The sequence below is a fragment of the Schistocerca nitens genome, chromosome 2, assembly GCF_023898315.1.
Source record: "Schistocerca nitens isolate TAMUIC-IGC-003100 chromosome 2, iqSchNite1.1, whole genome shotgun sequence".
Taxonomy (NCBI): domain Eukaryota; kingdom Metazoa; phylum Arthropoda; class Insecta; order Orthoptera; family Acrididae; genus Schistocerca; species Schistocerca nitens.
This window is the reverse complement of record NC_064615.1, coordinates 402,180,755-402,198,832: the sequence shown is the minus strand read 5'-3', so window position 1 is coordinate 402,198,832 and position 18,078 is coordinate 402,180,755. Positions and strand designations below refer to the sequence as shown.

Here is an 18,078-nt window from a genome sequence, read left to right as displayed (position 1 = left end):
TCCAAAGTGCAGAGAAGGAATCCTGCAAGACTCAAGAGAGGAGTTTGGTGTTAGCATCAGGATTGTAGAATTGGAAGAGGTGGGGGGTTTGAGAGAGAGAAAGGATGCTGGGGAAAAGTGGTAAACAAACAGCACATGTAGTGAAATGTAAAGTGCAGTAGATCAGTGATAGGAGATTTTCAGGTAAATTGGGAACAAAACAGAATGGAAGAGTAAAAGAAGAGTTCTGCTGCTCAGTAGCAGTCATGGGAGATGTGTGGCCTAGCAGCTATAGGAAACATCAGATTCACGATATCAGGTCACAACTTCTGTGACACCAAGTAGTAAGCCTTGAGATAAATGTGTAAAGCCTTTAGTGAGGATGATCAAGTGCTGACAGACGGGGGAGCTGAATACAGTCTTGCTAAAAATGTAATACATAGTTCACAGGGTGGCCAGAAACAGTCTGAAAAGCTTGTAAGAATGTTGCAGGGGAGGTTGTGTTGAGAAATATTTGTCAAGAAAAATATTTGATATGTTGCACCATTTTGGAGTTATTTAGTGCTGAAGTTAGCCAATCAGATCACTGAGCATGAAATTCAGGGACTTGCACAGATGTCTGTGGATCTGTGAGTTACTACTTGTTGAAATGCTTATTACAATATAAATTTTGCCTTTTTCAGAAGTGATAAATTTAAGCTAGGTGAGCAAAAGCTACATTTGTTTCATCTGAGGAAACCAAACGAAGAACTCAGTTGGCAATGCTATCTCTGGCAGGCTGCTTGAAATAGCGCAAGCAATGACCTGATGGGCTAACTTCAATGCTAAATAATGCAAGCGATGCAACATATCAAATGTTTTTCTGAACAACTGTTTCTCAGCACAGCCTCTCCTGCAACACCCTTACAAGCTTTTCAGACTGTTTCTGACCACCCTTCGTGTGTTACTTGACCAAACTACGAGCAACTGCTTGCGTTTGTGGAGGTCCTATGGTGCAATGAGTAGGCCTGTGTTAACCCTGCTGTAAAGCAAGTAAACACAAAGCTGAGAGGATTTCTTTGGATGCAAGATTTCGTATTGGTGCAGTTCCAGTGGATACTATTGGAAGATATACTTACGGTCTAAACTTGAAGACAAGGGTTAAAAACAAGTTAGAAAATCTATTAGTAGAAAGCATAAGGGGTTCCTTCAGCACATAGGCAAATCCTAGAGGTTATTGGGATTTGGTCAGATAACTGTTATGTTAAATTCATAATTTACACAGAAGGTAATAAAAGAAATTAAACTGACATATATCTAGTCCATTAAATAAGAGAAGAGGTAAAGGGGAAAATCAACTTGCTAACTTGCTTCATCAGAATATTTTGGGAGTAAAAAAATAAAGTACATGAGTTGTCAGTTTGGAATGTTATACTGGGGGATGAAATAGAAGGCGGGCTATCATGAGAACACATGCCCAGCAACAAGGCATTGGAAAACCCTTGAGTTCTGCAATAAATTTTAGCTAGTAATGAGAAATGCACTGTATGCACAGAGAAGGAAGGAAGATATTCTTGGAAAAGGCCCGAAGACACGAGAACAAACCAGCTGGATGATGATGATAGTAGTAATAATAATAATAATAATAATAATAATAAAATACCAACAATTAAATATTATATATTTACAAACATACAATGAGCATACCTCACATTGTTTTGCACAATCGAAGTATTCCTCCATGGCAAACAGAGCTTTCTTATTAAGCAAGTTTTATAGAAAATTCATGTAAGTTTTTAATGAACTAGTACATGCTTCTGGGTTGGGTTGGGTTGATTTGGTGGAAGAGACCAAACAGCGAGGTCATCAATCTTATTGGATTAGGAAAGGATGGAGAAGGAAGTCGGCCATGCCCTTTCAAAGGAACCATCCCAGCAATTGCCTGAAGCAGTTTAGGAAAATCACGGAAAACCTAAATCACAATGGCTGGACGTGGGATTGAACGGTCGTCCTCCAGAATGCGAGTCCAGTGTGCTAACCACTGCGCCACCTTGCTCGGTACGCTTCTGGTGGTAGCACATTACACAACTGGAAGGTATATATGGCTATTGTGATCCTTGCCTGGTCTTGTTCAATCTTTTCTTTTTGACATGCATTGTGATAATGAAACGATTGATTTAATTTGTAGTTTTATTGTGTATACTGGACATCTGAGTGTAAATAAAGGCACCCAGTTTCCTACAGGATATATTGTTTTTGAAAACACATGCTACACATCTGATAGCCTTTTTCTGCCACATAATCCCTCTTTTTGCCCCACTGCATCAATGCAGTATACAGTATATTACGTGGCTATTAAAAAATGCATAATAGGAGATAAGCATAATGTTTTCACTCGCACATGCTCTAATTTTATGTAACAAGTATATGACTCTTGATAATTTAGTGTATACAAAATCTGTGTGGAGTTTCCAAGTTAATTTGCAATACAAGTGTACACTCAGAAGTTTAACAGGCATACTATCATCGTCGGTACTGCACAAACTAAAAATTACACTTTTAGTTTTACTCTGATATATAGTTAATTCACTGTCCTTGTTCCTTTAGGTCTTCCATGTCATTTCAGTTGCAATGAAGGTAGTATCATCAGCCCAGAAAACAGATTTACATAGCATGATACTAGGTAGGTCATTAACATAAACTGCAAACTATATAGGTCCCAGCATGAAACCTTGAGAAACGCCTCTAGAGCTTATTAAAGTGTACCTTCTGCTTTCTACTGTCGAGAAAACAATTATACAAGAGTTAGGTCTGAATCTCCAAGACCATAGCAACTAAGTTTATCTATTAGAATCCAATGACTTACAAGAGACAAATGCTTTGCACAAGTCAATCAGTAGGGCATCAACAAATAATTTTTTTTCAGAGGCACTGAATATTTTTGAAACATTTTCAACAGTTTTCAGTGTTTCATTAAAGGTGAAATTCTTATTAATACGTGCACTGTTCTACTATTTTTGAAAGTATTGGCACAAGAGAAATTTGACAGTAATTATCAACACAGGACATGTCTCCTTTTTTATGTAGAGGGACAATTATGTTATCTTTAAGAAGACTGGAAAAGTACAACAAATAAAAATCCAATTTATTAGTATACAAAGTTGTTGCAGTATAATGTATGTCATCTTTTGAACAACAAAATTAGGCGGAACATACAAGTTTTGGGTCATTCCATGTCAGATTAACACAATTTCGGGAGATTTTGAGAACTGATGTCTCAGATTTTCATGATTTTTGGTATGCAACAATATATCATAGACTTATGAAAAAAATACCAAATTTCAGTTATACAGCACAATTATTTTTGAAGTAATTAATTTTTAAAGATTCAAATTTTTTTGAAAAAATTCATATTTTGTCACCTTTAGATGCCCATAGGCTGGCAAACAGTGATGTTATAAACCTGGGAGTGGTCTCATTTTAAAGCTGTTGAATGGGACTTTAATATGATATGCCATAAGGTAGGCATTGCAATTTTTAAAAAATTGAAAATTTTAAAATTTAAATTACTCAGAAAATGACAATTTAAAAAATTCCAAAAAATTATCAAATAGCAAAATTCTATCATGGCTTGGTTAGTTGGTTTTGGGGTTTGATGGGGGCTAAACTTCAAGGTCATCAGTCCCCAGTTCCAAACAAACATACAGGGTAATTACAAATGATTGAAGCGATTTCACAGCTCTACAATAACTTTATTATTTGAGATATTTTCACAATGCTTTGCACACACATACAAAAACCCAAAAAGTTTTTTTAGGCATTCACAAATGTTCGATATGTGCCCCTTTCGTGATTCGGCAGACATCAAGCCGATAATCAAGTTCCTCCCAAACTCGGCGCAGCATGTCCCCATCAATGAGTTCGAAAGCATCGTTGATGCGAGCTCGTAGTTCTGGCACGTTTCTTGGTAGAGGAGGTTTAAACACTGAATCTTTCACATAACCCCACAGAAAGAAATCGCATGGGGTTAAGTCGGGAGAGCGTGGAGGCCATGACATGAATTGCTGATCATGATCTCCATCACGACCGATCCATCGGTTTTCCAATCTCCTGTTTATGAAATGCCGAACATCATGATGGAAGTGCGGTGGAGCACCATCCTGTTGAAAGATGAAGTCGGCGCTGTCGGTCTCCAGTTGTGGCATGAGCCAATTTTCCAGCATGTCCAGATACACGTGTCCTGTAACGTTTTTTTTGCAGAAAAAAAAGGGGCCGTAAACTTTAAACCGTGATATTGCACAAAACACGTTAACTTTTGGTGAATTGCGAATTTGCTGCACGAATGCGTGAGGATTCTCTACCGCCCAGATTCGCACATTGTGTCTGTTGTCTTCACCATTAAGAAAAAATGTTGCTTCATCACTGAAAACAAGTTTCGCACTGAGCGCATCCTCTTCCATGAGCTGTTGCAACTGTGCCGAAAATTCAAAGCGTTTGACTTTGTCATCGGGTGTCACGGCTTGTAGCAATTGTAAATGGTAAGGCTTCTGCTTTAGCCTTTTCCGTAAGATTTTCCAAACCGTCGGCTGTGGTACGTTTAGCTCCCTGCTTGCTTTATTCGTTGACTTCCGCGGGCTTCGCGTGAAACTTGCCCGCACGCGTTCAACCGTTTCTTCGCTCACTGCAGGCCGACCTGTTGATTTCCCCTTACAGAGGCATCCAGAAGCTTTAAACTGTGCATACCATCGCCGAATGGAGTTAGCAGTTGGTGGATCTTTGTTGCACTTCGTCCTGAAGTGTCGTTGCACTGTTATGACTGACTGATGTGAGTGCATTTCAAGCACGACATACGCTTTCTCGGCTCCTGTCGCCATTTTGTCTCACCGCGCTCTCGAGCGCTCTGGCGGCAGAAACCTGAAGTGCGGCTTCAGCCGAAAAAAACTTTATGAGTTTTTCTACGTATCTGTACTGTGTCGTGACCATATGTCAATGAATGGAGCTACAGTGAATTTATGAAATTGCTTCAATCATTTGTAATAGCCCTGTACTTATAAAAGACCTATATAGTAAAGGTGTAACCTCTGCACCCAGAGGGAGGGAACACCAAGGGGTACAGATCTAAAATGAACACCGCAGTAACACAAAATAGAGGACACTTAAAAGGAGCTGAGCAAATAGTTGACTAGAGTAAAACAGACTACAGTGGTTGATGGATCAGGTAAAAGGTCAGCCACTCAACAACAAACGAAGAACCACCAGCTGGAAAGTGTTGATAGAGGTACCAACACAACTTGTTACCCTTGAAGACACTATTTTGGTATCTACGTCACAATTAAAAGTCGCTGGAGTGGGTGTAGCCTGAGAAATCATGCGAGAGCGCCCACACTAGAGCAAGTGATAAAACCCAGCTGCACGGATAAACTTAAAACTGAGTCAGCTATACAGGCATTGTCACCGAGAATTAAAGGAAGTGCAGCTGGTAAATTAAAGGACTGCCGCAAGGGGGCTAAAAGGGGGCAGTCCATCAGAAGATGGACCACTGTCAGCCCTGCATCACAGTGACACTTGGGCGGGTTCTCACGATGATGGAGATAGCTGTGGGTCAACTGCGTATGTCCAATTCGGAGACGGCAGAGAACAACTGAGTCCCTACGCGTGCCCCTCAAGGATGAGTTCCATACGGCCGTGGACGACTTGACCATGTGGAGCTTATTTGGCATGTTCAAGACAGATCATTCAGAGCTCCAGACATCGCGGACCTTGCGATGTAGGGCTGACCATAGGTCTCTTTCCACGAGACCAAGTTCCAGGGGTGGCCTGCTTGGCCAACCGATCGACACGTTCGTTTCCTGGAATGCCGATGTGGCCCGGGGTCCATACAAACGCCGCTGAACGACCACACTCGGCGATAGCAAAAACAGCATCCGGAAAACCGCACACCAAAGGGTTCGAGAAAAACACTGGTTGAGTGCTTGCAATCCACTCAGGGAGTCACTGCATATGACAAATGATTCCCCAGGGCAGGAGGAAAGGTGAGCGAGTGCACGATAAAGAGCAACCAGCTCCGCAGTGAAAACACTGCTCCCACAAGGCAGGGAATGCTGTTCAACATAGTCGCTGTGGATGAAAGCAAACCCAGTGCGTCCATCGACCACAGAACCATCGGTGTAGACTACATCTACATCGCGAAACGAGGCAAGGAGAGCCAGGAATTGTTGACGAAGACTGGCAGGTGGAACGGAGGACTTGGAGTCACAGGACAAATCCAAGCAAAGCCGCAAGCGAGGGAGGGACCAAGGAGCGGTAGAAGAAGAGGGCCACAAGGATGGAGGAAGGGGAAAAAGACTCTAGTGACGAGAGAAGGGAACGAACGTGGACCGCGATTGGGAGACCCGACCTACGCCACTGTCATGGGGAGGGGAGTGCAGTAGATGGAAAAAGGAGCCTGCGGTTTTGGGGGTTTTGGCAAGGCATGGACGCGGGCGATGTATGACGTGAGCAACTGTTGTCGGCGGAATCGTAGGGGAGGGATTCCAGCTTCTACAAGAAGGCTAGCCACCGGACTAGTGTGGAAGGCACCTGTTGCCAGTCTGACACCACAATGGAGAATCAGGTCGAGGATCTGCAACGTTGAAGGTGCTGCAGAGTCGTACACCACGCTCCCGTAGTCGAGACGGGACTGGACTAAGGCATTATAGAGCTGTAGGAGGGTTGTTCATGCAGCCCCCCCCCCCCCCCAAATAGTGTGGCTGAGGCAGCGAAAGATGTCGAGGTGCCGCCAGAACCGTTGTTTAAGCTCGTGAAGATGAGGTGTCCAAGTGAGCTGAGCATCAAACAGCATGCCAAGGAAGCGATGTGTCTCCTCAACACGAAGGAGTTCATTGGCAAGGTAGAGCTCTGGATGGATGTGGATAGTTCAACAACGACAGAAATGCATCACTCGAGTCTTAGAGGCTGATAACTGAAAACTATGGTTGGATGCCCAGAAATGTGACTTACGGATAGCTCCCTGCAGCCGCTGTTCGACACTGATGCTTGGGGAACTGTAATAAAGACAAAAGTCATTGGCATATAGAGAGGAACAGACCGATGAGCCCTCCGCAGCCGCAAGACCATTAATCGCCACCAAAAAGAGGGGAACACTGAGAACTGAGCCCTGCGGGACACCGTTCTCCTGAATATGAGCAGAGCTAAAATATGTGCCAACTCTAACCCGAAAGGAGTGATTGGAGAGAAAATTCCGTAGAAAAATTGGAAGTGGGCCCCGTAAGCCACATTTGTGCAGCATATCAAGGATATGATGGCGCTAGGTGGTATCGTACGCCTTCCGAAGATCAAAGAAAACAGCAACCAGATGTTCTCGCCGAGTAAAAGCTGTACGAATAGCTGACTCTAGCGAGACTAAATTGTCGATCGCTGAGTGGCCCTGACGGAAGCCCCCTTTTGCTGGGCTAGGAGGCCCCGAGCTTCAAGGATCCACATGAGCTGTCGACTCACCATCCATTCCAGGAGTTTGCACATAACGTTGGTAAGGCTGATAAGGCAATAGCTATCAACCACCAGTGGATCTGCACCAGGTTTCAGCACCGGGATGGTAACGCTATCCTGCCAACGAGTTGGGAAAACGCCCTCCGTCCAGATGCGGATAAACAGGGCGAGTAATTCACCCTGACAGTGTGCCGAGAGATGGCGAAGAAACTGGTTGTGAATTCGGTCTGGACCTGGAGAGGTATGGGGGCAAGCTGTAAGGGCACTTTGGAACTCCCATTCACTAAACAGGGCATTGTATCGTTCCCAACGGTGCTTGCGAAATGACAAATGCGTATGCTCAGCTTACTCTTTAATGGCGCGGAATTCTGCGCTGTAGTCTGCTGTCACGGAAATACGAGCGAAGTACTCTGGCAGATGTTCGGCGATGGCGATTGGGTCAATACAAAGTGTACCCTGAAGAGAAAGGCAAGGGACAGACGCATGAGGGCGAAAGCCAAAAATGTGCCGGACCCGCGACCACACCTGAGATTGGGAGGTGCGAGAACCTATGGTGGCAACATATTGTTCCCAGCATGTTTGCTCCGTTGGATTAACCGCCGAGCCTGGGCCTGCAGCCGTTTAAAGACAACCAGATTCTCTAGGGAAGGATGACAACGGTGTCGTTGAAGGGCTCGCCGGTGGTCCCGGATAGCTTCTGCAATCTCTGGTGTCCACCAAGGAACTGACTTATGCCTTAGGGTACTTGAAGAGCAGGGGACAGTTGCCTCGGCAGCAGAAACAATGGCCATAGTGACCTCGTCCACTGCCAAATCAATGTCACCAGGAAGCGGAGCCAAGATAGGAAAGTGATCGCTACCACAAAGGTCGTCGTGGACCCTCCAACTAAGGTATGGAAGAAGACCTGGGCTACTAAGAGAGAGGTCAATGGCCGAGTATGTGCCATGAGTCAAGCTAAAATATGTGGAAGCACCAGTGTTAAGGAGGCAAACGTCCTGCTGTGCCAAGAGAGCCTCAACGTTCCTACCCTGGCCCGAGATCTGGGCCCCACCCCATAAAGGGTGGTGGGCATTAAAGTGCCCCAAAAGGAGGAATGGCGGGGGGAGCTGGGCAAACAAGTCAGCTAGGTCGGCAAGAGGGACAACCTCATCCGAGGGAAGGTAGAGGGAACAGATGGTAAGATCCATTCCTGCCCGGACTCTAACAGCCATGGCCTCAAGAGCTGTGTGAAGTGGCACTGGGGACGGTGGCAAGAACATAAACACAGACACCACCAGACACCCTGTCATATTCTACACGGTTCTTATAGTAACCCTGGTAGCCACAGAGGGAGGGGTCCGCCGAACAGGAAACCAGGTTTCCTGTAGGGCCAGACAAGTGGCAGGGAAGCGGCACAAAAGCTGTTTCAACTCAGCAAGGTGGTGGAAAAAACCACGGCAATTCCATTGAAGGATAATGGTATCCAACTGTGAGGACATGAAAGAACCGGGGAAGGGGGGAGGGGGGGGAATAGGTTACTAGGTTACGCCTTAGAAGCGCTCGCTGCCACCAATTGCGAAGTAGCGTGATCAACTGCCATAGGAGCTGCGGGTCAAGCAACATCTAGCTCCTGATGGGACGCTAGATGCTCCACATCATCTTCAGGTGCAGTGGTGAACTCCTTTTCTATCTCTATGTCCTTCTCCTTTTGCTTTCTCTTCTTTTTGGTATGGGTCCTGTTTGTCCTTAGGTTTATCAGGCTGGGTGGGCTTTTCCGACCCAGGCTCATGGACCGAGGAAGACCTGGAAGCCCTACGGCCCTCAGGTGGTGGCTTCTTCAGCCACTGGCTGACATCTGGAGGGGCAGTAACCGTGGAAGGGAGGGCACCAAGCGATCCCTTCCACGCGAGGGGAGCTGGAGGAGGCTGGCACTTCTCTGGCTCAGAGTTGGGGGCTGAAGTCCCCAAAGAAGGAGGGGTTGTTACTCCCGATGTTGATAACAGGGGAGCAACAAAAGAGGGTGTTCCCCCAACTACCTGGGAGGCAGGAATAGACGGCCGGGCTGGAGGGCCAACAAAAAGCGGCAGAGCTTGGGGGCTCGTCGCCACGGATGGCGACTTCGAAACTGCTGCAGCAAACGTCGATGATATGCGCACAGGGTGAAGTCAGTCGTACTTGCGTTTAGCCTCTGTGTAAGTGATCCTGTCCAAAGTCTTATACTCCATAATCTTCCGTTCTTTTTGATAAATCGTGCAGTCTGACAAGCAAGGTGAATGTTTCTGTCCACAGTCGACACAAACAGGGGGCGGTGAACACGGGACGTTGGGGTGGGAGGCACGTCCACAATCCCGACAGGTAGGGCTGGCGTCACATCTCGATGGCATATGCCCAAACCTCCAGCACTTAAAGCAGCACATGGGAGGAGGGACGTAAGGCTTAACATCACATCGATATATCATCATCTTGACCTTCTCAGGCAGGGTGTCTCCCTCGAAAGCCAAGATGAAGGCACCGTAGGCGACCCTAGTACCTTTAGGTCCCCTGAAGACACGTCGCACAAAGTGGACACCGCGGCGTTCCAGATTTGCACGGAGCTCATCGTCAGATTACAACAGCAGGTCATGATGGAAAATAAGTCCCTGAACCATATTGAGGCTCTTATGAGGCGTAATGGAGACTGCAACATCACCGAGCTTGTCACAAGCAACCAATGCCCGTGACTGTGCTGGGGATGCTGTCTGTATGAGGACTGCCACAGACCTCATTTTAGACATGCCCTCAACTTCTCCAAACTTGTCCTCTAAATTTTCCACAAAAAACTGAGGCTCTGTGGTCAGAAACGAGTCCCTCATCTGTTCGGCTGCAAACCAGAAATCGAGGAGAATACGTCACACCAGGTAATTTAGACTGCTGTTCCTCCCCTGGTGTGGACAGGAAAGGGAATGATTGGGGGTCATACTGTAAAGTATTGAACTTTCCTTTCTTAGAGACTCATGCTTGCGCACTATTCGTATTTCATTTCATGGTAGTCCCACGAGCAGCTAGGGGAAGGAATGTCCACCCAGACAGAGCCCCGCTTGCCTGGGTAAGCCTCATACAACCGGAGGATGGCAGGTTCCCCAGAGGTCGCCCGCTAGCAACTGTTCTACCTCAACAGCCATGCGTCTCCTTGGCGCGCAGCACACCTCGAGGTTGAGGTTTTTTTTATAGAGGTTTATACCATCCTTGCGACCCAGGCAGTTAAGCCAAGATCCACGGGCTCTGTACCGTACAACGTTCCACCGTCGTGCCTTACGGTGGTCGTTGAAGCACGCTCAGAGCTTATGGTATTGAGAACTGGTGGTGCTTCCCAGTCCCCAGCTCAGAGACCCCGGGGTCGCCAAACCCGTACCCAGCAACTAAATGCTGAGCCCCCTGAGGGGTCTATCATGGGATCTCAATGGGATAAGGAGATACAGGACTTCAGAAATACACTTTTTGTAAATAATGTACCAAATTAGTAAAATTTTATTTTTGAATTACTAATTTTGCTATTCAGTGGGCAGCATACTATTAAATTAATAAAATGCAATGATTACTTTATAGGTACCACATTTGGAAACCTCTCTTTAAAAGAAAACTGAAGCTGATTGGCCTACAAATAGAGGGAAATCCCCTCTTACTCAGATAAAAAGGGAATTTCCCTCATGGGAAATCCCCTTTCACAAGGTGGAAGCTCATTGGTCAAGCAGACAAGACCACTCATTTATAGCCAGTGTAGCATCAGAGCTGCTGGTATGAAGTTCATTTGATGTTTCCTGTGATATTGTATGTTTAGAACACAACCCATTTCTTGGCCATTGCACTTTTCCTTGTTAATTTCTCACTGTTTTTCCCCTTGCATGATGGATATCACTGACAAGATAGTAAAAATGGATTGTTTTAATCCTTCGAATAAGCTTAATCACTCCCATGCAAGAAAAGGTTTGAGAGATGTTACTTCAGGGATGTGTGACTTGATTCCAGGAACACCTGAGTTATCCAAGGTCTGTGACAGTTGTAGGAAGGAGCTGACAAAGTTGAAAAATGAAAAACAGAGAAATTTCCACTGGAACTAGCAACATACATGAAGAAGGTCGATATGATACTGAAATTGAAGAAGCTATTGATATGCTATTTTCAAATGAATGTGAAGCTCAGAGTTATCTTAACAACTCTCTTTTAGAGAGGGAGAGTCACCTGTAGACACGAAGAGGATGCAATCCAAAATTTACTCTACTGAGAAGGCCAACAGAATCAATGTGGCTGTCAAGAGAAAACTGCTAGTGAATGCATCTAGCGATGATGAGAATGATGATTCACAAGATGAGTTCTTAACACATGTAAAGAAAGGTAAAACAGCTTCACTAGTACGAAAAAGAAGAAGCAGCTTCAGCTGCTGACTCTTATGCCTGACAGCTGGTGTGAGGAAAGTAATGCAGGAATTTTTGGCCTCTAACTACTTAGATAGACAAGACAAGACGTTGGGGGAGGGAGAGGGGGGGCACCTTGTCTGGTCCTGATCTCAAACCAGGAAAAAATCTGCCAAATCATACCATTCATATTGTTAAAGGATTTTTTTACAAGTGACAAAACGAGCAGAGTGATGCCAGGGATGAAGAAAAGAAAAGGCTGGGGGCCAGAGTAAAACGACTAACAGCCAGAGCAAGCCTACAAAGACCGTATATGGACCTAATTATGAATGCAAGGCAACTGTTTGAATGGTCACATCAGAACATACCTAAGTAAAAGACGACAGCACAAGTGGTAAAGAACATGTTTCAAAAAGGTTGATGCTTAATAATTTAAAAGAAACGTATATAGTTTTAAAAGAAAAATTCCCAACTGTAAATGTGGGATTTTCTAAGTTTGCACAACTTTGGCCAAAAATTGTGTGCTAGCAGGCCAGAGTGGAACACACTCAGTCAGTGTGTGCACCACTCATCAGAATGTGAAGTTTATGTTTGAAAATGCAAGAATGAGATCAATGACGGAAGGTAAAATTAAAACATACAAGTACTGCCTGCAAATGATGGTTTGCTTCTTTACAAATTGCATGTCATGTTCAGGTACCAAAAGGACTAGAGAACTTTTCGAAAAAGCATATGAAAACAATGCAATTGAGACTGTCACATACAGACAGTGGATCTTTGTGGATCGATGTAATTTGGAAATAATTCAAAAACTGGTAAGTGAATTTGTTGATGTATTTTGTGAAAAACTTCCTGTCCTACTTCGTCATAACTTCACAGCAAAGGAACAGAGTGCATTTCTGAGACATACCAAGGAAAATCTTCTTGAATGTGAAGTGACTGTCATTTGTGACTTGTCTGAGAATTATTCGATCATTTTGCGAGATGAGGCACAACCATATCATTGGTCAAATTCTGGTACCGCGTGCCGTGGAATTTGAATCCCCACCACACGCCATGGACATCAAAGACCCCTAGAGGTCTCTGCACAATCGCGCTGTAAGCTGTGGCGGCGCGTGCCTCCTGGCCCGCTTTTTGTGTGAGGGAGCCACAGTGGAACACGTGGTTCCAGCGGCCAATAGCGGCGCCCCTGATAAGACTACTAAGACTACTTAAGCATCTGCCTCCCGCTCAGCCAGCCAGTCTAATCTCGCATGCGTCTGTGGACACCTCACCTCGCGTTAAGACAGCTTACTTACTTTCTTGTTCTTTGTACGAGCAGACGTGTTTGTTAGGTTTCCTTGTGACTCTGTTGTTCGATTTTGTTGTTGTTCGTTCTGTCCTTCATTGGTTGTGTCCGTCCTCTCCTGTTGTGTTGTTGTTTGCGGGCCTCTCCGCGGGTCCCGCCATGCTTTCCATCATTTCAACCCCGCGACCGTCCCGGACGCAGTTACAACACAAATAGTCAGGCAACCAGTCACCCTTTTGTGATGTATTTTAAAGAGAAAGAAGTCAAACATTTAAATTTTGTAATAATATCAGACTGCCTCAACCACAACACTACAGCCATCTACCTGTTCCAGACAAAGTTGATGGAATATCTGAAATGCAAGTTTCAAAGACCTCCCAAAAAAATTCTTCTATTTTTCCGACGACTCTGCTGTCCAATACAAAAATTAAAAAAAAAACTTTATTTACTTGTGTAATCACAAGCAAGATTTTTAACGGCATTTTTCAGCAACGGCACATGGCAAAGGACCATGCGATGGGCTGGGGGCCAGAGTAAAAAGACTAGTAGCCAGAGCAAGCCTACAAAGACTGTATATGGACCAAATTATGGATGCAAGGTAACTGTTTGAATGGTCACATCAGAACATATCTAACACAGACTTCGTATTTGTGACCCTTAAAGAATACATTAAAACTGAAGAACAACTGTCCAACTGGTACAATACTGCTGTAACTATATCAGGCACCCAGAAATTTCATGCCTTCACACCTCTCAAATGTGGAACCAAAGTAAATGTGAATTTATTTTCTTCTGCAGTTGTTTCAAGCATTTTTCCTGTTGTAAAGGACATACAGCAGATATTATTTGCATATATTAGTGGGTATGTAACATCAATCTATGGTGACACTTGGTGGTTGAGTTATGTTCTGGATAAAGATGAAGACTGCAGTAAAGTGCAAGTTACATTCCTCCATCCTTCAGGTCCAATATCGTCATTTATATGTCACATACCACTTGATACACTGTTGATCCCTTTTGCAAATGTGATATGCGAAGTGAGCCCCGTCACACAGACTGGCCGAACATACAGTTTACCAGACAGTGAAGTGAACAAATGTATGGGTATCTTCCAATGACTGAAGTCTCGATGAACTAATTTGTTAACCCTTAACTTTACTCATAATATTGGATTTTTAATGTTACACTTACATGTCTATGTGACCTTCCTCCATTAAAAAAAATGTAAAAGTAATAGCTACTGCTTGTTTCATTGTAATGTGTTGCTTGTTTCATTCAATGAACTATTTAAAATTTTCTGAAACGATACTAATTCTCGTATTTTTCACAAAATGTGTATTTCTGAAGTCCTGTATCTCCTGACCCCATGATAGAATTTTGCTATCTGTATTAAGACATTACAAACTATATTCGATATTTTTTTTGGAATTTTTAAAATTGCCACTTTTTTGAGAAATTTAAATTTTAAATTTTTTTAAAAATTGTAACACCTGTCTTGTGGCATATCATATTAAAGCCCCATTCAACAGCTTTAAAATGAGACCACTCACAAGTTTATATCATCACTGATTGCCAGCCTATAGGCATCCGAAGGTGCCAAAACATGAAATTTCTTCATAAAAATTTAAATCTTTAAAAATTAATAACTTCAAAAATATTTGTGCTTCATAACTGAAATTTGGTATTTTTCCATAAGTCTACGCTGTATCGCTGCATACCAAAACTCACGGAAATCTGAGACATCGAGTCTGAATCAGTATGTTGATTTGACATGGAATGACCCTTTTCTGACTGAGTTGCTGAATTACACTACAGCTACTGCAATGTCAGTGACAAGAATTTATGCTCACTTAGATGTAGATGTTCCATGTTTGTTGTGCGATATGAAAAACTATTTTTTTATGTTTATTAATGTCTGATTTATAATGGTCATTGTGATGAGCTGGGTGTCCTCTGTTACCAGAATTAATAAAGAAGTTATTCATTTCATCAGGTGTGATATTGGCAGTATCACAAATGGTTATATTATTATTACCCAGTTCTGACTACACAACTCTCCAAGCATCCTTGCATTTGTTTTGTGGATGCGAAATACAGTTATCATGTGCCATTCATAAATGTTTCACAATTTCCGATCTGTATCTCTTCTTTAGTTGAAGGTACTGAAGTCTGTCATCTTCACTGTTCTTTCATCTGTTATAGAGATTTACGACCTGTGTTCTTAATTTTTTGAGGTCAGTTGTGAACCACTAATATAAACTTCTATGATTACTTTTGCTTGGTTCCTCCTTGTGTATTTTTAGTACTTTAGTACAACACTTATTAAACATCTTGGAAACAAGACTGACATAGCTGTGAAAAGTTTCACCAACATTTGTAAACTGGGGCAGGAAACTGGACCACTATCATACACAGCTGGGGTCTGAAAGCACAGATATAAGTATCATTAACAATTCCTTTGTATTTGGGTTGTTCACATTGCTCTGTGAGATTTTTTTGTTGGCAATTTTAACGATATTCCTTCATGATCTGACAGATACATAGTATTAAAAACCCAGTTTCACACAATTTCTTTCTACATTTGTTTTAACATTGTCCAAATGTGACAATGCCTTTTTGGCTTGTTATCTGGACAAAACATATTGAGCCATGCCAGTATGTTTCTGGCAATCAATATCTGACAGCCTTGCTGTCAATGCACTTGTTGTATCTGGTCGAAGCAGAAAGAAGCACTGTCAAGTGCAGCTACGAATCTGCCTATGAACAAGGAAGGGATCACGTGGCCTGATGGTGTGTCTTGGGTAGCAGGCAAACTGGATATTGGAGTTGTGGCCATAACCACTGAGCACAGAGGGCAACAGGCCTGGGCTGTGCACACTGAGTTTGTCTGCTACTTCTCTGCATCACACACTGAGGATGACATCTGCATGGATGTTGTGGAGTAACAGGCATCAGCAGCAGGCTGTTAACATGTCATTAACTTGATGCCATTTACCCAATAAGGCATCCAGATGGATGCTGTGGAGTCACCAGCAATGAGTGTAACTCTTGGCTTGCCATTTTCTGCTGCTATGTGTGTGTAGAGTTTGATGCCTGTGTGTGTGTGTGTGTGTTTTCTTTTTTTTTCCCCTTCCCGTGTCATTCATTGAGTTGTGTTAACTAGTATGTGCTAGGGTCCGTATAAAACTGTATTGTCAATTTGTTGGTCTCTCTCACATAAATGAATAAATGTTTACCTATCTCTGTAACCACATGTTTTTATAGGCTGCAAATGAATATCATCCTCTATTGTGATGTTTAATTGTGAAGCCTCCTGCTATACCAGACCTTTAAATATTTATTATGCTGGGAGTGCTGAGGTTGTCTGTCAGATGGTTCTGTATATGCTGTTGATCACCATATGATTCTGTAAAATTTAGTGTGCTAAGTAAGTACAGATTTTGATGTATCTCAAGATAACTGATGTACATACCTTGTTTGTCCCTTTGGATAGTTTCTGAATGAATATTTATTTTAAAGAATTTGCTGATTTTTGTAAAGATCTTTCATGATTCACAAGGAAAAGGTACCATTGATTCCAAAGATGCTGATATTGTAAATTTAAAAATTTGTTTGTTAATATGGTCATTACCACTAAGTTTGCTATCACCCACTTATTTAATATTGTGCACAATGTATTACAGCCATATTCAGACTTTGGTTTCTATTAGTAAATGATGAACAGGAATTTGTATTGTAAAACCACAAACACATATTTCCCCCCCCCCCCCCCCCCCTCTCCACACATGATTCCTGCCATTTAACAGATGACTCAAGGACACTATGCAAATGTAATTACATTGCTGTTGTAACCCTAATGTCAATATTAACATGCCCAAAGATTAAATATTTATGTTGAGTGTAGTTCTGCAACAAGTGGGAGATTGTTCTATCTAGAGCCTCTGTAAAGACATCAATGTTGCAATCAGATGTACAGAATACAGGCACTACAATTACCTTGGGGCCTGGAAATAATACAGCAAGTGCCTCAAATTCAACTTCAATGCAGAAATTACTGATGTCAAGATTTGTGCATTTTTCTGTAAGGTCATTGTTGATATACATCGAAGAACTTTCATAATTTTTCAGACTGCTACAAAAACTTTATGCAATAGCCTGACTGCTCATACAAATGTAGTTGATTTGTATTTAGCCTATGTTCATTAATATATGCAGCAGAACTTTTACTTTCTTCTAGTAGAACACTAAGATCATCTACCTCATTTGTCGAAACTCTGATGTTGAGACACAAAACTAAATAGAACTATTTCAAGATGGGGGAGGTCTCTCCTGTTTGAATGCAATTCACTTTGTACTTTTTCAACACTGTCAGTATCCACACATAACTTAAAAAAGAATTGTGATGATATTATTGATACCATCCTAATGTTATTTACTGTGTATTTAGTGTGTGAGGTTTATTTGTTCTAACACTTGCTTGGTTATTAGATGTTTACCCAGTCCATTTAAATATAAACCTTGGTGAGTACGAAATCTGCATCCAATGCATTTACCAATCTAATGTTTTTAAGTAGGAGTAAGAATATTTCACCCACAGTGAACAGCATCTTGAGGGCTGCCTGAGTATGCTAAAGTTTAAGAAATAGCATCATAAAAATCAGTGTATAAGTAGGATACTGGTGTATGAAGAGCATTCGAAGTTCTTTGAAAGTCTAGATATTATGACAGTGAACAGCACTGTAGACAGGTCAGTTGAAGACGAAGAGACATCTCCAAAATGGGTTACCGGTATTACTGATGTTCAACAGATATAGCTATAAGCAAGGTAACTGCAAAGAAATTAGTAACTACCTCAACTAATCAATGCGACAAGGAAATTCTTTTGTCAAGGAAAGAAAGAAATACTCAGGATTCAAATCATTAGGATGTGCAGCTAAGCTAAAGCAAAATGGCTGCAGGAAATGTGTGAAAAAA

The 18,078-nt window shown here is 42.8% G+C and overlaps 1 protein-coding gene across 1 annotated transcript in view; it reads right to left on the bottom strand.

The window, feature by feature from the left end:
• The window catches only part of LOC126236254 (POC1 centriolar protein homolog A-like), a 119,235-nt gene that overhangs the window by 71,985 nt on the left and 29,172 nt on the right, over positions 1–18,078 (bottom strand). The gene's annotated exons all lie outside the window — the stretch shown is intronic.